Source organism: Dinoponera quadriceps, unplaced genomic scaffold, assembly GCF_001313825.1.
Source record: "Dinoponera quadriceps isolate SergipeBrazil2010 unplaced genomic scaffold, ASM131382v1 scaffold1750, whole genome shotgun sequence".
NCBI classification, from domain to species: Eukaryota; Metazoa; Arthropoda; class Insecta; order Hymenoptera; family Formicidae; genus Dinoponera; species Dinoponera quadriceps.
In genome coordinates, this window is record NW_014556445.1 from 1,842,739 (window position 1) to 1,865,087 (window position 22,349).

Here is a 22,349-nt window from a genome sequence, read left to right on the forward strand (position 1 = left end):
ATTTAAAAGTACGCCTTGTATTAATGGCCGACTTCTAAGATGTCAGCGAACCAACTGTTCGAACGTTTTTTTTTTTTTTTTTTTTTTGTAACACGCTTATAATTATAATATTTCAGCATTCGCTATGACTTATAATTTTATTCGAAACTTGTTACAACAGATAATATATAAAATTTAGAGTGTAAAGGCACATTTTTGAAGGATAAATATAGTTGAGATAAATATTATTTGACTTATTAAGAAGAATATATGCAATTGTCACAAATTAGGACATTATCACTAATTGGAATACTCACCTTAACATAACGTTACTAGACGCTACGCGGACGGCAAACTTTTTGCGTTATTTCGACCAAAGGTATCTCGATGTTTTCTCCTTTTTAACGCAAGCGCAAGCGTATCCATATATTTCCAAATAAGCGCGGGCCGGTGGTTCTCCTCCAAAACTCGCTCCCCTTGAATCTTTCAACACACATATCCACGATGTCGAGAATACAGCTTCGACAGAGAATCCCTCGACCGAGGCCGCATTCGTCTTCCTCAAACGATAAATGCTAGGTATACCGGAGGCGGAGACCCTCAGTGCTTTGTACGTGTACCGGGGTTGAAGTGGTTTCAAGTTTCGAACACTCGTGAGTCGGGACGAATGTTTCCCTCATGGAAGATTAACGATTTGGTGCGGGGGAGGGTCTCCGTCCTCTTTTCTTGCGGCGTCTCTGAAAGTTCTCTCCTTTTGTGTTTCAGAATTTACGCCCAATCCTTCCGGCACTCGGCACATCGGTAAGTCGTGCAATTTTAACAAAGCCTTCTTCCCTCGTTCTACTCCGTCAACGGTGTAACGCCAGTGGCATTACAGAATTGAATAATCCATTCGCGATGCGAACGTAGGGCATCGCGAAAGAATCTGAAAAATTGACGATCCATCGTTCGAAAGACTCTCTCCTCCCCTTCGCCCGCTCGTTCCTTAATGGACTTGATCAGAGCTATGCAAGCGCGAGTAACGTTTCCACTCTCCTCTGACATACATGATTGAATAATGCTCGTATACAATTGCAGAAAACATCGCGATTCCCTCGCGGCTCAATCGTTCGCCGAATCGCGAGCTGTTCTGACAATTTTACATCGGGACGAATCGAAATTGCGATACGAGGGAGAATATTTGCGTTTCATTTGACAACCATCTTTCGCCATTTATGAATAATCGCACGTAAATTACGTCGCGCAAAAAACCGCATCGTCTCGCAGAAAAATAGCAATTTCGCGCCGTAAAGTACAGACGGCGCGTCGTCCTCGGTATTTACAGGAGAAAAGGCTCCTCCGGGTTTGATGACTGATCGAGACGTATCGATTACCGTCACCGGTCGCGCGGATCGCTTTTTAGCGTCAATTTGAAATTTAAATGGGCCGAAGGCAACATATGACGCACGGTGACACGCGCCACACATACACAGACACACACATATTTAAGCACTCGCGTCTGCTGACGCGCGTGCGTCGCGCCGCGTCGTCCCGCACTCCGGCTGGATCGATCGACAGTGCATATATCGATGTAGATATTATCACGGTCAGCACATCGACTCCCTATATATTTGAACGCGGCGGTAAATTTCAATTTACCGCGAACTGAGGCAGCGAGCGCTCCGACATTCGTCGCGATTTCTCTCGATTACGAACGAACGGCTATCCGCACCGACATCTGCCTTATCACTGTAGAATATCCGTGTGGGACGATGACGGCAATTTTGGTTCATATATGCCTGACAATCCGGCTCGGTGATATTAATTCCGTTTGATTATATCGGCAGTAGTCAAAGGCGAAAATGACTTCGCCTGTGCGACAGCCGCGACATTGTTAATACATTATATCACCGGAAATATTCGAAGCGATTCTGACATTTTCCCGTCTCCAACACGAGTTTCGAGGTAGTGAATTTGGGTACGTTGGACCAACCGACGGCGAGATATTAATTGCTACGGGAAAATGTGATCGATGCCAGGCTCTTTTTTCAAACTTAACCGCAAAACGCAATGTTGAGAAACGATGTTTTATCACGTGTTACCAGACTCGCGATGTCGTTATAAATCGGCTGTATTCTTAACCCGCGGTTTAAAACTCACCGCTGACTTTCGTCATTTTTCTTGAGAAAGGATCGATCACGCGAGTGAAGAATTTTGTATGTGAAAACAGCTCACTGAAATTTCGTTACTTTAACATGAGGAGTGTATTGAAAAGTGCTCAAGTATAATGTTAAATCGACACGTTCACCTCGTCAACATGTGTCAACATACACACACATACATTCCCCTTGTTAAAGTGATACAAACTTTCGGGTGGACTTTTCTTAACATAAAATATTTTTACCGTGCGCACGTTGATCTGGTGGAATCTTATCGTACGGGCGATAAACGCGAGATTTTTCGGAGTCGTTCTACATATTTAACACGCATCTTCATCCGTGAAGAATGCGTATGCGAGCAGCGTATCTCCGCCGACGCGTAGTTCAACAGCAGATTTTATCTTTAATCACGTACGCGCGAGAGAAAATCAACTTGCGCTGCGCGACTGACACGTCTCCCCTCCTTCCTTCTGTCTTTCGCCGAGTCTCTCCCCCCCCCCCCCCCCCCCCNATTTGTGAACGTGCATTCACACGTGCATCAACGACGGCGTATGTGCAAGCTAGGACTTCCGACGCGCTTTTCCGACTACGTGACGTCCGGACGTCCGACATCTGCGACGTACTGCCAACATGCCGCTGCCAGTAACTGCGAATGCGACAGCTAAACCGCGGAATTATTATTGCGTGCGAGCGAGCTCGACGCCTGCAAGCTCCGAAACCCGGCTAAGCGGTTGGCTAAGCATTATTAACCGATCTCGCCGTAGTCATGGCAGCTTCGACGTGGTTCGATACCGGGCAAGATTATCCCCTCACGCTGGGAAAACATACTTCGCTGAAGATGAACAGTTCACCATATATCGCGAGTATACCGCTGTGCAACAGCGCGTATGTAACTTACAACTATCATCGGACGAGAATATACCGGTATATGCAATAGATGAGAATGAATGTCTAATCATACCTACAAGAAGAAGAATAATTTTGCTATTGTAGTAAAATCATCGTTGCTGCTGCATATTCGTTATGACAAGGGCAAAATTTAGTTGGCGTGAATAATTAAATGAGTTATACGTAATTACAGCAGAAACAGTTTCGTTGGCCAAGATAAGAAGAATTCTGCTGAGTGAATTTGTCTTTAAACAACGTTAATTTGTTGTTAACCCAAAATTATGTTTTTCTACATTTATTAATTTGTTCTTATAGCAAAATAATCCGGCGAATAGCAATTGCTATTCTTAACAAATCGTTTTGCTGTCCACCGTAGTAACTGACAGATTTTGCGGCGACAGTATAAAATTTGCTGCAAATTATTTTTCTCTGTGTGACAAATTAGATATACGGATGTTCAAAAGCTCACAAAATCAGATGAAATATATACGCGTCAGGAAAATTGTATTTACTTATTTAATATTTAATATTTAGTTAAGCTTTCGAACGATCAATGAAAATCGGTACAGTCAATGTTTCGGCAAAAGTTATTTAATTCGCGGCTGCAAGAGGATCAAACGTTACCGGCGGGATGCTCGCTTTATTCAGAGATGCCAATTTCAGATTATCTCGTCGATAAAAGTGTTGATCTTTTTTAGCTTTTCAGTTGTACGCGATGAGAAGCGGAGGGAGTTATTTGCAAATTGGACTTTAGGAAACGGGGAAATGCATCGGTTAATAAAGCAATATCCTGATTCCATTTGAGTCGATTTAATTGGAAATAATCGCGCGCTGTATCGCGACGCATAAAGTAATATAATATTTCGTAATATCGCAATAAAAATATTTCGTACGCGAAGGATTAATCGCTATGCGCGGCAGTCGATTTGATTTCCAGCCAGGTAGCCCCGTGCGGTATAATTCCGCGGCTTGCATCGAGCCAGATGAAGGAAGTTATCGGTATATAGGACGTGGGGTTGAGGTGGGAATGTCCCGATATTTGTGGAAAGCTGGCAAAGTTTCCCTCGCAGTAGTAATATAGCGTCTGTGAAAATCGATATTCGATAATCACGAAATTCCGGGGAGGCCTGCAGCCGCCGCCGTCTTTCCTTGTGTGGGTCCTGCCGCAAGATTAAAATGCCCGAAAAAGAATATAGACTCGTCGATGAATTCAAGAATCCGAAGATTTAAGACAAGAAGATTTAAAAGTAAAAAGTGCGCAATTTAATTTGTATACAAGAGTTGGCGATCGTACAGAGACGGACGCGACGACTTTTATCGTATCTCCTTCTAACGACCTGATTTGTTACCTGACTTCGAGACTATAATTCCGTTTACTTCATGCTGAAAGTTGCAGATCGAATTTTCTTGCTGCTCTTTATCCTCTGCTCTGCCAGCAATCCGGTGTTAACAAAAAGGGGGAAAGTCGCACCGTTTACAAAGTTCGATCCCGCGATCTCATCTCTCGCAATCTCCACCGTGAAGTTCGCTATCATCGTTCTGTTAGAAACGTTTCTCCCGACGGCAAATATTAAAACGTGAAGCGTACTCTCGCAATTTTGTTTTATAGCCGAGAATTACGAAAATAAATACTCTCACAGTTCTAACCAATTTTCACAGCCGTGGGATGAATTTAACAGAAACTCTAATGCAACAAAACCGATGAGTATTTTCATAGTATTTTTTTCCTACATTTTTCCGACGGCACGGAATTTATCGAATATTCCATTAATTTAACAGAGGACGATATGATATACACGTTGTGTAACTCGAACGTAACATGTTGACGTTAATTGTGACGAACGAGAACGCCACGAGAGAGATCTCTTTAACGATTATGTATTTTAACTTAATTATTGCTACCGCCGCGCGATGTTTACGTCGCACGCGTTCGCTTTTCCGAATCTCGTCGGATAATTGAAAGGGACGCGTTATTTTCCATTAACTAACGTCAAGTAAGTTTCACACGCTCCGAGATTTCGATTTCGCTTTTAACACCCGTCCCGGACGTAAAGTTTCATTATCGCCGCTGCGTGGTTAACGATACGCGCGTGTTCTCTCTGCAGCAGACTTGCGAGGTATCGATGGACGAGCCACTATATTTGCCTACCCTGGGCTTATTTGCACTAGAAATTTGTGCACGAAAATGTTTCTGCGCGGATTGCGGTTTCCACGTCCGCGCGAACGCAAACATAAACCCAGGCCCGTGTTAGTATACACATCGGTGTAATAAGGTCGTTGCTACGAGCGCTTTATCGTTCCTGCTCGAGCAACGTTATTTCTGTTTCGTCGCAAACGGAAGCGCGCTCGCTCGGCTGCGGCGTGTCTCGCTTTGTTTTTCCATACCCGAACGGAGCGCAAGAAGCCACGCGTATGCGTTACATATCGATTATTGCAGAAAAGAGGAAGAAATTTACACGGAATATTCGATTAATTAAAATTCACAGGATAACAAGAAACGTTCTCGATATCAGAGATACACGTGTAATTCGCTTTTTACGTAGACTAAGTAAAAACGCGAAGCTACGGTTTTCGATGGATTAACGTTTGGATTGAATAGAATGGTTTTTAGTAGACGTAATAATTTACCGTCCCCCGACAATGTGTGCGGGACAATGTACGTCCGTTAAAAAAGGACAAGACGTACTTTGTAGCCGACATAACTCAATAGCGCAATCAGGCGCAGGTGACGTAACGGACATTCTCCCCCTTTTTTTTCCCCACTCTTCTCTTCTCCTCTTTTTGCCCCTCGGGACTCCTCCAACGTCGGACGTACTCCAGACTGCGCACAGTGTTTCCAGGAGAAACCGGATACTCTTTTTGTCGTTAATAAATGTAATTTCCTGGTGTATAAAGGGTGTCATCTCGACGGGAGAGCGAGCGCGTTTGTTTCGTGCGACCGCGAGGTGTGTGTGCGCGCGCGAAACGATTTGCATGCGAAAACGATTTATTTCGATGCCGTTTGTCAAGCACAGGCCCTCGAGATGACATTCTGTTTCTTGCTGTGTCCGACTTACGACCACGTCGGTACTAACTAGCACATCCAGCTGCGATCCCGCCGCGATGATCCCGCAAGTTTGTCGCTGCGCGCCGTTGCGGATGGCATCTTTGACAAACTTGAATCTCTCTTCATACGAGAACACGATCGCGCGCGCGCGGGTGATCACGAGTGTCGAGATTATGTCTTTGGCAGTGCATATCGGCACTTTAATCTTCGCTTGCAATCTCTCTCTCTCTATTTATCTATCTATCTATCTATCTCTCCACCTCAGTCTCTCTGTAGCCTTTCTCCACTTCATCGTTTCGTAATCCGTGCCTGCCGGCATTGAAATAGCTTTTACGGAAACAGACGAACGAGATTAGGGGCCCCTCTCCGGCTCGCCTTCACAAAACTAATTGCATTCATAAAGGTATTAATATCCCCGACTGAAATCGGCAGGATGGGGAAGGAAGCTCGGGTTTCCGAACGGATTATTAGGGTAGCTGGATTTCTGATGCAGTTAGCTCGGCAGGCCGAGAGAGAGACGGCGTCTCTCTGGTTTCCGCGGTGCTTCAGGTTTTCGGGGACGCTGGCAGAGGAAACGTTATGTCCGGGGAACGCGTCAGCTGCGCCCGTATTTCACTCGGCTGCGCGTACTCGCCGGCATTGATAACCCAAACCCGCGAATACGGATTTTCCCGGCGGAAAATTAAAAGAGGCAAAATATATCTCGGCGCCTCGGATCGGCGCGCGTCTGCATTCACCATTTCGTGAGTCTCGCCATTCGACGAGATTTCGACCGAAAATTAATCGCGTTGACGGTGTATCTAAGATCGCTCTCCTGCACGCTAATTTATATTGCCGGCGTTCCGACACATACGGCCCGCGCACGTTACAATGGGTTACACGGGACGACAACTGTATCTTATTCGTATTGCCAGATAAATACGCGGTAAACACGAAGAGGAGAAGAAAGTGTGGAAATGTGGCGCGCGCGATAGGCGAGACGACGGGCGGCGCGCGTGCCCACCGTCGCGTGCGTTGGAATTTCGCCGGTGCGTGCGGAAATTACGTTGTCGCACGCCAAGTGACCCGTTCTATCGATTTTCTCGCCGGTTGGCGTGTGTGTCAGAAACTTTGACCGCGAGTTATACTTGACCCGACAGCGACGCCGGGGCCGCTCTATAACGAGCGAATTTTCGCGGAACAAGAAAGCGGAGTGTGTGTACATAACGAAATTTCGCGTTTGAGGAAAAAGCAGAAACGCTCGCCCGGAGAGAATTAATTAAAGCGCTGTATATACAAGGGGACTATTGTGGCCGCCGCACACACTATTTACCTATGTGCACACCGCTAATGAGCACGCGTTACGTATTCGTTTTGTCGAGACCGTCAAGGTAATCCGTGTACGTGAAATCGGATCTGATGTGTTATTAATAAGTAGGATTATAACATATTCCCGGAACACGTTTGCGTCAAACATGCTCGGTGATATAATAATTAAAGTTATACTTCGTATGCACACACGGAGAAATGGAAATAAGGTGGAGACCAAGAGGTATGAAATGCGCAGGGCTTGGTTCTCGCGTGAAAAGTCTTGCGGTAAGTCTGTAAAGTACAAAGAGGCGAAAATTTATTCTTCGATATAAAATTCCCCGAAGACGAAATGGCAAAGGGCTAATAGTGTGTTTCATATACTTTGGATTATGGATAACGTTACCTTGCGATTAATCCTATAAATAGGTGCTGCCGAGGAACCTTTCGCAACGTTCTCTCTCATATTAGCCTCGCTCTAATTCTCGCCTCTGCCCTTTCGTTTCATTATCATTCGGAAACAATTTCCCCGCCGCTACGACACGGCACTCTTAAAATATCGTTTTTACGCGCGACTTGTTCTCTCGCTTCGAGTGCTCGCGATTTTCCTCGGACAGGAAACGAATCCGAATAAGTATCGAAAATCAATGCGCACGTCCAGCGCTTACTGTACATTCGCACTCCGCGGGTCCGCGTCTGATTCCGCGTCTGATTGCACATGCGACGCGCGTTATAGCGAAGGTGTCCGCGCCAGGTGAGAGATATCGTTTAAAGAGGTCGAAAGCGTGACTGCGAGGCAGTCGCGCGGGCATAATTTGCATAATGGCTCGGCGTTATGTCGAAGCGAGGATGATCGGAATCGGGAGTATAACGCAACGTAAGGTTCTCGCGTTCTTTTATCGCGCCCAGTCAAATGCACGTTTCCCCGTAATTGATCCGACGAGCGCGAACCAGTACCCCATCGAGACGTCGTTGCTGTCATTACCATTTCTGTTAGCAACGTTGTTCCGCGATGAGGTCGAGTCGTTTATATGCTCCGGGAATAAAATCGCAGACTTATATTCTCTCTCTCTCTCTCTCTCTCTCTGAATCTCATCTCGAAACCATCATTGGTGTCATTGGATCTGAGTAATACCGTTACGTCAAGCTTTCCTAGCGGCCGTAGACCTGCGGTAAGTAAAGCTAATAATAAATGAGGAAGAAAATACGAATTAGAAAGAAATTAATCGGTAAAGTCAGTATGGTGAGAAAATTTCTACACAGTGTCACATTTTAGAACTTTGTCTTGTGACATAAATCGACATCTCTTAGGTCTATATTAATAGTTGTTACTTGAAACTTGTCCCATATGAAATATTCAAATTTTAATTCAGAATTAAATGTAAACTTGTCAGTCGAATTGTATAATCGACATTGTGTCACAAACGCTATTCAACTGAAAAACTCGCAACTAACTCTGAATTAAAATCTGAGTATCTCATTTGAGAGAAATTTCAAGTAACTGTTAATATGAATCTTAACCCTTATCGGTCGTAAGTCACCTCTCACGTGACAGCAATACTTCGTCGCTGCGGTCGTACGTCACGTAGGAGGTGACAGATTCGCATATTTACCGAAACCAGCTACAACCTAGTGAGAATCACGCATAAAAGCTAGCGTCCGATAAGGGTTAAAAGGGTAATTTAGTTTTTCACTTTTCGACAAAGAATATGGACGGCGAAGAAGAGTATCCTCGCTCACGCGTTGTTGCGGAAGCTTTTATGCACGGTGGAAAGTTTTAGGAATGCATGTAACGTCATACTACAGACAAGTCTGAGTACCTGCTACAAGTCTTACCCTTCCGTTACTCTCTTGACAGCGCTTCCCTTCCGACACAACCAAATTCCCAATACATGATTATCGCATCTCTGTCACTCACACTAATGAATGAAACTGACGGGAAATCTGACATCGGCTATGTGTGCTTCGTCAGCCGAGGCACTGTCAGATCTTTACCGACTTTACGGGCGAGCGAGCGAGTGAGTGCCTCGAAATTATACTTCCGAGGCGAATTTCCCCTCTTCCTTAACGTGCCCCGCGCGGCACCGGAATGTTTCAACGTCGTTCCTAATTTGATAATTTGACCTGCGAGCTCTCGCTGCAGCATAAACTCAGATCAGAAGTTTACATAGAAGATGCTACGGCACGAAGTACCGTGGTGCGCGCATCCTCTGATTTTAATTTACAATTGTGCTCGTTTTATCCTCACTCGATATGCCATCGGCCGCGTCAGCTCACTCAACGAATGTTTACCGAAAATCGTGGGAGTACTCGCTGATATCGGTGAAATATATTTCACCGATTTAATCGGGGAGCGTCATCAGCGATGCGCTTTAAGAGAGCGCGCGCTCGCGGGGATTCGGGTTTTGCATTAATCGTAATCCGAGATATCGGGCCGTTGGCTGCGTAAAATCAAAGGGACGACGCATCACACCGGCCGGGCTGCGGCGCTACACGAAGCCGTTCACCTATCGGATATCGTTTGATCTCGGCGTAAGTGCCCGTTGCGTCGCGCTCGGCGATATTTGCGCGTATATACGTGGGTGTGGCGTAAACCTCGCCTACGAAACGAGGCCTTTGTATATTAGGTTCGCGCCGGTAATTATACCCTGCAGAGAACCGATCCTGACAACGCGGCAGGCCGCTGCTGGTATGGGTGGGTGTGAGCTGCAAGGGGCGGGAGGGGGTGTACTGGACCGTCTAATGGAACGTCTAGTCTTTGGCGGTAGAATTGACGCGCAAACCCTCGAAGCGCGCACGACTGCTGCACGGGCGCGCTACGTTGGCGCGGAATATCGAAATCAATTACTGGATTAGCCCGCAAACCCATTAACGAGGCTTGTCCCGGCGCGCGAGCGATGATTAAATCGTCGGTGCTCGCGCGGCCCGCTCGTCCGCAATCGAGTCGGATCTATACACGCGTATCGATCCACGAATCGTCGGATCGTCGGCGCCTCTCCCGTCCGGGTCGAATCGAAAAATTAAAAATGTACCGGCTGTATCGCTCTTTTCCATTACACGAGGCTCTCTTCATTAAGTGTCGATTGGCTCGCGCGGAGAGGCCGGACGTACGGTGCGAGTTGAAACGCGACCGTGACGGCAGTATCGCGGAAGCCAGTACACGATTATGACGGTGTCGCGTGCAAACCCGATTAATTCCTCGTCTCGTCGGTCGTCGGGCGTATCCGCGGCTGTTTTCCCGATATAATTACGAGATTCGTATCCTAGCCACACGGCCGGGCGTGACCGCGGAGCGCCGTCGACGGTCGGGGAGGCGCATCGCGCGACGAATTCGGCGTGAAGGTGTATTCGTACATCGTATCTTGATGTCGATCCAATCTCCGTCCGGGGATTACGAGGATTACACTAGACCCCGCGGAAGGGATGATTTACCACGCATGAGATAAGTGACCAAGCGGTTTCATCGGCACCGCCTTGATCGCCGTACGCGCCGGCCAGTCACGTTCTTCTTCGTTAGGCTCTTCGCGGCGCGTCGATCTCGAATAATTTTTTGCGCGCGCTTCCCTCCTCGCTCCGAAAAAGACGATGACGGCGCGCTCGTCACGCAAATAAGGATAATTATTCGCTTGCAATTTAGCGGAACATAAAATCGAGCGTGGTGTGGGGATCGATTTAACGTGCGGGACGCCACGTGTATTGAGATATTTCGGCAAGACGAATTGTCCTTTCGGGAATACTTCTCGCAGGTGGCGTTCTCCTTTCCTTGAGGTAATTGGTCCGTTACAATACTGTTGAAAGGGTGGTGGTTAATGTAACATAAAGAAGCTCAACAAATTTGTGATAGATATTTATAAACATGAAATGTATGTACAACTTTGACACTGAATGATCATTTTTTACGCTTCGACGTATAATACTATTGTCTGAAAATGCCCGTGTTATGTTCATTTCTATCATTATGATTTTAATTTAATCAACGATTAATTCGACAGAATTGACTAAAATCACGTTGATCAGTTCAGCCAATTGGCCGATACGATCGGTCAATTCTGTTGAATTAATCATCGATTAAATTTAAACTATGAATGTATAAACAGACATTAGGTATATGTTTGTAAATATATGTGTCGATAGACGAATACTAATATATGTTACTAGACAAATGATCGAGACATCAGATATTTCCGTATTTTTCCGCATTTTTATATATCGATTACATAGGTTTGTCAAAATTTTACTTTTCTCTGCGATATAGAAATGAATAATAGTTTATCACAGCTCTTTGTGCACCAAGTCGAAATTCGGAAAGAAAAATGCTCTATCACGTCAAGCTTATGAGAAAAAAGTGATTGAAACGCGAGAATAACACGTTTTTGAATCTGGTTGAAACGGTTTTCAAGCGAAAAATAAAAAAATTTCTTTTCGAGTTTAACTTCAGTAAAAAACAAAGATATGCAAAAAATAATAAAATCATTACAGCCCGGAAGCCCACGGTTACAACTAAATATTTATGATTATGTGAACGATATCTTTATTTTTCACGTAGAATTAAACATGTGATATTGGAAGCCGTTTTCGTATCTGCGATATATGTACAGAAAAAAGTTTGTGTCAACCAGAAAAGAAATAAGCCAGAAGAAGGCCAGATGCCTTTTGGTTGAAGGAAACAGAATTTCCGGTTGTATGAACCATAATTGGGTCGTAAAAGTCAGAAATTCTGTTCCCTTCAATCAAAACGCATCTGGTTGTACTTTTTTTGGTTAATGCAACCAGATTTTTTCCAATATAAATAACGTTAATTGTGATTTCAATGAGCTCAACTTTAGTACGATCAATCTTTTTCTAATTGTACATATGTGTAAATGTCTCAGTTAGTATGCAGTTAAAATTTTCAAAGATTCTTAAGAAAAGAAAATAGGTTTACGGACCAACTACCTTAAAGCACGATATATTTGCGTTCAATTCTCGTGATCTCCCAACATTAGCATACCGTAAACGGTACAACAGTCCACCTCCTGAGAGATCTTATCGCTCAAAATATCGAACTCCCTCTCGTCTCGGTCTTCTCGTCTTTTTATGGGTAGTTATAAATACCAGCCCTATAAAAAAGCGGGTATGCCTCAGGTAGAAATATCCGCTCTTAAAAACGTTGGCGTGAGCCAGCGTATTAATACTACGTCGACGGGATGAACACTGCAACGTTCATTCAATATGGTTAACCTAATAATCGTAACGAGTTGACGCTCAATGTCGTCAACGGTGACTTTCGTGCAAAAGCCCGGGGAAAATGAAATTTCGCCGACTATCGCGCGAATGCGAATTGTACCATTTGCGATTACAGATCGCACACCGGTGGCAGCTCAGTTGCCGGGGAACCACTATCGGCTTATAAGTGGATGAATGCCGATTCCTGGATGGAGATGGCCGTATCCTACCCGGGCGGGTGCAGATTCGCGCCGGTTAGGTGGTGTGCGCCATTGGGTATTGATTGAACGGGAAGCAAGACGGGGAGTTTGGAAACTGTCGGAAGGGTTGTGGTGAGCGAGTGTGAAGGAGTGGGTGAGAATTACTACTACCTCGGCCGATGTGCCTATGTATTATTATCATTCGCCACCGAGAAACCGTCGAAATACACACCGAATTATCGCTGGTTAAATGACAACGACTTCCGTTTCGATTCCGCCCGATCATTCACGGTACTTGTTGTCAACTACGTCACTTAATCCTTTCGAATGCAACGAAACGAGATGCATTCTAACTTGTGTACGATATTAATATCACGCGTAAAAACATTCTTCCCACACACGGAGAAAAATAATTCAAAGAGACCGAAAATTTTAAACTCTGTCGTAGCAAATAAATAAATATACAGGATGTTTCTGAATTACGGTGTAATATTTTAGGAGTTGATGTTTGAGACCTTTTTGTGAAAAAGCAAACATATGTTTGTATGAACTTTTCTTCAAATAGTGTCTTCAAAATTCAACCTAAAATATTAGACAGTATTTAAGAAACATCCTATATATTAATTTAGTCGCTAAGGCAGCATAAAATTTGCCGTCCGTCTGCATTATTGTTCTCTCTGCATTTCGGATGAGTGTAAAAATATATTGGTAGTATTTTAATACGGTCTTCCAATCGAGAATGTAAAAGTCACTCGAGTGAAAAATCCAAATCGAGCAAATAGCTCAGGATGGTGCGAGGCAGGTTTCTGGTGGCTCGATATTACAAAAGCCACAGCTCGGTCTTCGTCACCGGTGTGGCTCACGAGGGAACACCTGCTTACCTGATTATGGCCCGCCTCGCCTGAGATATGCTGATTGACCTACAATATGCGCGGCACGGATTATCTCGCCGAAGATTTTTTTTCGAGATAAAGGCTCCTCCAAAATTGCTCCGCACGCACGCACTTCGTCACGCACGCGGGCGCGCGCACCCGCTTTCGGAGGGTTTTTATGAGCGAAAGGCGAGCCCGGCGGATCCGAAAAAGAATCTTCAATATTTCAAACTGCTTCGTAGGCCGTCGCTCATTCCGCTTTTTATGGTGTTCGAGCGAGACGGTCGCGTAACTCACTCTCCTCTTGCGCTCGCGCCTAAAAATAGAACTAATAAATCCACGCGATGTGTTTCGCCCCGTCCGGCCGAAGGCCCGGTTCACAGTCCTCGCGGGTACGTACGCGTGTTTAAGCGCGGAAAAAGAAATCGTTCAGACCTCGCGCAGCCGTACAGGTATAGCGGGGCACCGACGAGAGCGTCACTGCGAAATCCGCTTATTCATATCGCGCTGTTGCGCTTAAACGTGCGACGCGGCCTCGGCAAAAGCACGCGTCGGATGCATTACGCCGCGCGCGAGCGCCGGTATGCCGTGAAAAACCGCCGGGCCGCCCTCCTGTGTATGCGTAAAACACGGGCGCGATAACGGTGAGAGCTCTAAATTAACGAGCGGCTCTGTGTTGCGCGCTGCAACGGCAAAATTTCGGTGCGGCCGTAAAAATACAGGCGAGCGTACGCGCCCGCGCGCGCTCTCTTTTGTAGCCCCGCGTAAAATTCCCAAGATTGCACGATATTCCCTACGAAAATGAACCTCTCTTATCATAAATACTCTTATTTTGTGTTCCGTGTACAAATTTTATTTTTTCGTTCCACCGGAATTCCATCTTAACTCTTTCTTCTCAATCTTAACTCTTCTTTTCGATCTCAGTCTTAACGTCTCGTTCTATATATGTGAATTGATCAAATCGGAATACTCAGGGCGACATGCCAATCGACGACTTAAAATTGTTGTCAGTCAAGCGTTATTTGCTCTACCCTGCTATAATAGAAATTGTAATAGAAATTATCTTTTTCAGTATTGTTCAACGACAACTTACAGAATTGGAAATTGATGCTGACAATTCTTAGTATTATTTATAGATTAGCTTAATGAGGATTTGATGAAAATCACCCTTACAACGCACCATCAATCGACAGGGGAGGCTTCTTCGATTAAGATAATTGGCCCGTAAAGTGTCGGATTTTCAGTGGCGATATTAAGGGGTTTCTACATAAATTAATTCTACATAAATAAATACTGGAAAAAAGTACTTTTCTATAACTTTAATTGTCTAAGTAATAAATATTAATTTTTGGCGAAATTAAGACAAATATATACACGTAATATTATAAACACGATATTATTTATTATTTACTTTTTTTATTAATGTTTTATTTATACGTCAGTGAAGTTAATAGAGGTACGAGTAATATTTAAATATCTGTATATACACACATATGTACACATCGCGGATATTGCTGCAAATTATAAATTTTCTATGACTATATTTTCAAAATGAAATGTGCAGTAATTCTGAAATTTTTATGTGATGTTTCTATATTAATCCTTAATATCACAGTAATTTTTCATAAAAATCTTAAATGTGGTTTAAAAGAAATTAAAAATAGGAACTATAAATAAAGAAATTAACCTCAATGAATACGTAATACGTGTCATTTTTAATTGCGAATATCTCGACTTCCGAATTGTCAATTATTTTCTAACTATAGACGTGTAGATAATATTTTTATCAGTGCAAGTGCTTCTCCTCTTATCTGTCTTTATTTCTTTTTAGAATTCGCATAGCGGACATTTCACAAATGAGCATATTTTTCACGACCGGGAGTATTTAACGTAAGTAACGCGCGTGAAAAATGACGAAGTCTGAGTCTTTCCGGGCGCTTCGTTTGAACCACTTTCGCGTAATTCGCGGGCAAATGTTCAGTGATTCATCGGAACTTGATTGCGAGGCAACGCCTGGTCAGTCAATGAAACCGAACTGTCGGACCGTCCTTAATTCCGGCTCGCTGGGAAGGTATACGCATTTGCGTTTATATCCAGTAAACCTCGTAACCCTTCCCAAACCGTCTGGAAGACCGCAAAGTTAGCCGGAAAGGGTTGGATGCTTAATTCCGGAAAATGGGTTCAACTTGAAATCCCTAATCCAATGTGACTGGTCCATAAATACGTGACTGCCAAATTCACGCGGACCAGGGCAGTAACGAATATGCCTGGAGGAGCGACCTCGCTGTTAAGCTTCGCGTCACGTCCGGAATATTTACGTAGAGGTATCTGACGCGGTGTATTTCTAAAAATACAATCTTTCTCTGTCTCTCGCGGATATCTCCCCCTCGAGCATTTTACATAAACATTGGGGAAAACGCGTTCCGTCCGCGCCCGCGTTTATCGATTTCGTCTGTATTTATAAAATAATATACAATAGAGGCGCGCGCAGCTCGCCCGAGGTAAGCCCGCGAAGTGAGTCCGCGAACCAAACTCCGAAAAACGTTTCCGTCGGTCCACCTTTTTCAGCGCGATTCTCTCTTCTCGCGAATCTCAGCCGGCGGACTCGTATTTACCAAACGTCTGGGAGTAACGGCGGAAGCATGCGCTGCAACATCTGGACGCCGGAAAGCCGTGCCGCCGACACATTTCCTGCATGCCGTATCTACGGCTTGTGTTACCGAAATTCCACGTAGGGACGACCTTAATACGAACCCATATTCCCGACGATTAAGCGGGAACACAGTATTTGGCCATATTTCAGGAAAGTTCGTCGTTGTGTTCCCGCAAGACGGTGGTGACCGCGCACCTGGAGCCAAACATCGATCGCGATTGAACCAAGCGGAATGGCGGGATTGATTGTGCGATACGACCTCGCCGTTCTGTTAAAGTTATAATTAGTTACTGGTCGTATTAGTTACTGGCTGAGAGCGCTTCGTGTTTCTGAGTACGGGTAATTAATGTAATTAATCGGCCGATAACCGGACGATAATTTTGCGGATGTTCCGCGTGAATTAACACGGTGTTTCGCACATGTGTTTCCGGTTTTCGTTGTACATCGATATTACTTCAGCCTTAACTTTCCGACCGCGCACTTCCGAAAAGCCTCTCGCACCGCAAATAAGGTCATATTGACCTTGTGTGATTTTCTAAATTCTGTGAAAAATTGTGAATGGAGAGATGGATAAAATTCTAAAATAAAGTGTAACTCTTCTACTTTAATGTACTTAGACGTATGTTTGATCATAGATTCGTAGAGAATCAAGTTTTAAGTTATTGAAAAAAAAATTCGAATTTAAACAATGGTCTCACGAATGGTAGTGTTTTGCTTAAAAAATCATAATTTACTTTTTATTATTTTGATGTGCAACTGTAAGACGATGAGGTTGAAAGGTAGTTCTAATAGAAAAAAATATGACTCTAATGCGCGTTCGATAAAAAATGTCTTTAACAATATTTACGTTTACGCACAAATTTTCAGCAAGAAAGAAATCACTTGTAGCGTCAAATTATAAACCGACTGCACACTATAGGTCTAACAGACTCTGCGTTAAATTCGACTCCCAAACACGCATTCGGATATATAATCGAATTATCAAATTCGCGCCATGTCTAACAGACAGAACGACTCTTTAATGACTTTTCGGGACTAAAGAGATCTCATATATCACGTACTTCTCTTCGCTACATCTCTTCAAACGCAACTCACCGGGTCTATCCGACCCATAATACGATCGAAGGGTTAAACCCGCTCGCCCGCTTTATAATATCGTGCACCCGGACGGAAAAGAATACCTCGATAATATTAATTGCGCATTACTCTCGCGGAATTCGTGGAATTTCATAAAATCGTGCCGTCGACGGTATCCCGGACGTTTCTTGATTGCGCCTCTTGGACCGCATTTCTCGATTTCTTGATCGCGATAACGCCACGGTGCGGCAACAACAGAGCCGCTCTCTTTCGTCCAGGTTTCATTTCTGCAACTTGATACACAGACATCAAGACGCGACTGCTTTAACGAAGGGAAGCCGCGTAAGCCGCGTTGTTGCACGCGCTTTCATTGCCGCTTTCATTGTCGCGGAAGCCGAAGCTCGCAGCGGCGCGCAACGTCGTAATTAAACTTTAACGACGCGTGCGCGTTATAATTACAAGATAAAACGTAATCGGCCGTCTCTCTGTTATTCGAATAGCCTTCTATTCGGCAGCGCGTAACTCGTCGTCGTGAGCTTTGCACAATCGAGCGCACTTGTCGAAGTGCAAACACCAATCGCGCGTATGATGATTTAACGCGGAGGGTGACGAGTATATCCACGCGTTCGCGCGAATCCTCCTTCTTTGTACTCGTCGAATATCCCCGATAACACATCTTTCCACTCTGGAGCATCGAAATAACATTCGCGATCCGCGATTATGTACACGACCCGGTGGCACTCTGGGGCTCACGGTCCCGACGAGCCCTGGGAAGATACGGGAGTGCATATCGAATCTATCCCCAGAAACGCGCCAGCGGAACGGAATCGGGGAGGGGGAGGAGGGAAGTTTAAGGGATGACTCACCCGCGCCCACGGACCCTCGCAACTGACGCAAAACCTTTTACCGTCCCGCGTCCTTCCTTCCTTCCTTCCTTATTTCGTGCTCGGCAATATGTAAAACGATACGCAAGCTGGCCTCGAGGTCGCGCGCGCCTCTTTCGAAATATTAGAAGGCGAGAGAATGAGAGAGAGAGAGGGAAGTGGGTATCGTCTTGGACCGCCTAATCGATAACTTCAATAGTTACCGCGGTAGGAACGATTGAGGTTAAAGGTTACGCTCATTCCTTGGAACCGATGATACGTAATATCGCGGGGAGTCGATATCTCGGAAAAGCACGCGTTTAAAGGAAGATCTCGTTTTCATATTTACCCGATATGAAAGATTCTCATCTCGTTCTTCCGCCCCCTCCTTCCCTCCCACTATCTTTCTCTCTTTCTCTCCTCGTCGGCGTATCCACGCTCTCTCCTACGCTCCGCGGCGTTCTCTCATCGATCGGCATCGCCAGGGCGGAGCAGGAAACGGGCATTCCAACGGCTCCGTTTCACGTTGCAATGCCGCGGGAACACGTGCGCGAAATGATTTCGGGGTTTAGCCGGCATTCTTTTTCTGCCCACTCGTTACGACGACCGCGCGCGCCTTGCGTCCGTACACCTTCGGTCAACTCCCGCTCTTATTAGAAGATCTCTCACCGCGCGTGGAATACCCCGGCACTCTTCACCCCCCTTACCTTTGAACGTAACCGCGTATACAGGGTGTCTCGCAACCGCAAGACGTTTCATTTGGACGATTGGATCCTCCAACGAATCTCCGTGAAGTCGGAGATCATTTTTCTTCGGAGAGAGAATTCGCGTTCCGATCTTCAATATTATATATTTTTTTCATTCCCAATTGAAGTTCCGTTTTGATCCTAGAAGATTAGCATCTCTGAGACCTAGATATTTTTTACGATATTTTCTTTACTCTCCTCTCTCCTCCGTTTTCTCACTACAACAAGATACTATTTTGTTTTATATTTTGAAAATATATACACGTCGCGCGTTAAAAAGTCTCTGAGTTTTCCCTTCTTAATCACTATACGTCTTTAAGACGTAATTACAAGGGATATACTACGCGATAATACCTCCAAATTCGAGGTATCAATCTCGAAATGTTTATCGTAATTACGTTTTATTTCAACATATACCTATAATTTTGGCGACACGGAGTTAAAAGTATAATAACCTTGCATGCATATTGCTACTGCTTCTTCTGTGGCCAGAATCATAGAGGTATATGCAGACCGAAAATAACTATAATTTCTCTCAGTTTCAGCCCAGAATAAGAGTTAATATTCTAGGGTTATCCAAAGTCGTATCGATGAAAGTTCTGGTAATGAAAGTCCTGTTGATGGAACTTCTATTGAGATGAAAACCCCATTAACGAAGTTCTTATCTAGAAATTTCTATTAATGAAAATCCTATTGATAAATCTCATCGATGAAAGTCCTATTAATAAAACTATTAATGAAACTCAGCGTCGGTATGATTTTGCGATCTGCCATTAGCCGACCCAGTTACGTTCGAGCTCCAAACGCGTCTCGATTCTGTGCAGCAATTTTCTCGCGACGTGACGACGTTCGTTAACGCTCGCTCGCGCTCATCGACAACAACGTTTCCTCATATTGACGAACGCACGGGGAGACTAGGCCGAGGTCCTTAACCCGTGTGCATCAGCAATCGTTGCTTTTCCCCGGCATTATTAACTATACGAAGAGCGCGTGCGTGCCGGGGCAGGCTAAACGTTCGGGGTGTTGACGTGACGAAACCGACATACTGGTTCGCCAAAGCACCGGTTTCGTTGAACCTGCCGCTCTAAATATAATCCCGGCCGGGTAAGAACTCGTCGGCAACGCGAATGGGGCCTTCTTCTACTTACTTATTACGCGCGTCGAGTAATTATGCCGTAGTTAAGAGACCGGGTCTGCATGTGCGGAGAGCCGCGTGAATCCATGGCGCCGGCAGCATCGAAGTACAACTTAGTGTCACCGCGAAGTTTGCGTCGGGAATACGAGTGCCCGACAGAATTCAGGCCGTCAACTCCGCCCTGAGCGTCGTAACAGTACTCAGATACAAATCGTATTAATTGCGTCGAGAAATAAAACTCGAGTTTCTCATTGACTCCTCGAGCGAGACTCGTAGTGAACGTAGCAGACTCAATGGAGTAACGAACAGTATTTTTAGTTTTACTTTCACTCCGTGCGATAATTAATCGACCACGACGGGACTCACGACGATTATTTTAAAATACGTTTCCCGGGAATTTGCCTGCACTGAGAAAAAATATTTAGTATCTGTAATTATAATTACACGAGCGGGAGAATTACGTATATATAGTTAGGAGAATGATTTCTCTAATATGTTACTAATATACTAATATAGTATTAGTGACATTGACCTCGGATATTGCTACTACTAATTCTCGGGTTAAAACCGGAAGAAAGTACGATTGAAGCCTCGAGAATGACTGTATAATTTTAGTGGGATTCCTTGTCAGTGTAACATTTATTTGCGGAAGGAACCGGAAGACACCTAGCGGCCACACACAGGCGGAAGTAACGGATGCCGACGTGCCTGCCAATAAGTCGGGCAGCCTCACCGCGCGAAGACGAGATCTGCTTTGCGCCTGACGGTTTAAGAAAATGCGTGTTTGCTACGCTGTCGATCATAAAGTCTTGTAACAATAATGTACTCCGTTGCCATTACGCGGCGGAACTTTTTCCTTTGGCGGCGAGTGCGCGAGTCAAGATGACATTGCGAAAGTCTGACGTGCGGGTGTCTCGACGTGCATTACGACCGGCTGAAAACGCTCGGCGAGTTTCGCTCGCTCACGTCGACAGGGACAATTCGCGCTCGTTCGCGCGCTCGTCGACGAGCGTATCTCGCGAAACGCGTATTTTTCCCTTATATCCCCCGCATTATCCGCGATAAAACCGGCGATTACGCGGCGTCCGGTCGGCGAAAATTTCACCATCGCTCGGCCGTCTCGGCGAAACTGCACACACACGGCCGTTGGTTCGCGCGGTGCGCGAAGTGCGCTTTTGCTCATTACGCCGGGGCACAGTTCGATGGAAAATCGATGCTCCTCCGCAGCGAACAGGTTGCCAACGGCTAGACACCACCGCCGTTCGTGGCTCTCTCATTGTTTAGTCGTCCAACCGCGGCGGTCGATACGAAAAGTGGAGCAACTTCTGCAAAGCCCCGCGCCAGTACCAGGAAGAGCTCCGTAATGCCCGTACTTCGCATTTCCAGAAAATCAATTCTGCACTTCCGCTTACAAGGTAGCGAAATGTCGCGCGGCGAGCGTGGCTCCTGAATAAAACGCATCCGCATTGTACTGCGAATGCTTCGCGAGGCGTTCCCCGCTAGAAATGTTAATAAAGGAGCGTTCGCGTCAGCGGCAAGAAACTTTCGGGACGGCGATGGCGGACGATCGATATTTCGCCGACGCATCGCGCGCCTACGCATACCTGTCTGCGGATATTTTTTTCTTCTTTTCACGAGTATAGTCCGATGCAAGTTTGATGTTTCTTTCTTTTTTTTACAGTTTTCAAGGCCCGCAAGAAACATTCTTCTTCCGTTTCTTCCGCGAATATTGCGGTTTCTCATCGTGGAAAAATCGAAAACGGCTGTTTTATAAAACTATAACGTCTTTATCGCCGCTCTTGATTTCTTAGCCGTGAAATCAATGTGTGTATGTTTGGATGAGCTCGCGACTTTTATGACTCGTATCGCGGATACTTGTTGCGTGAATTCGCGCGTATTTTCACGATTTATCGTCGTTTATGAACATGCGTCCTTTGTTCGATCGCACACGCGTGTGTATTCGACGATATACCCTCCCCCTCCCCCCCCCAAATATCGAATAAAATACTTCGTGATACGTGACATCGACGATAACGATGACACGTCAACGTACCTTGTGCGTTTCGAAATTCACATATGGACGCTGTGCCACGCGTTATAAAACCGATAAAACGATTCGCTCTCGGCGATGCGTAAAAGCGGACGGACGAATGAACGAACGTACAAACGAGCGGCGGGCTTCGAAAATGATCCGAAAAAGAGTGCGGGCTTTTGCTTTCCTTGGGCAAACGTAGTACCCGTGTCCCCCCCCCCCCCCCCC

General features: G+C 45.3%; 1 protein-coding gene across 1 annotated transcript in view; it reads left to right on the top strand.

Annotated features, from left to right (window-relative positions):
• The first annotated feature begins 749 nt into the window (after window positions 1–749).
• LOC106747471 (protein tincar) overlaps window positions 750–22,349 on the top strand; it is a 116,206-nt gene continuing 94,606 nt past the window's right edge. The window contains exon 1 of the mRNA XM_014625028.1: window positions 750–780. The gene's annotated coding sequence lies outside the window, so the exon portion shown is untranslated. The remainder of the gene's footprint in view (window positions 781–22,349) is intronic.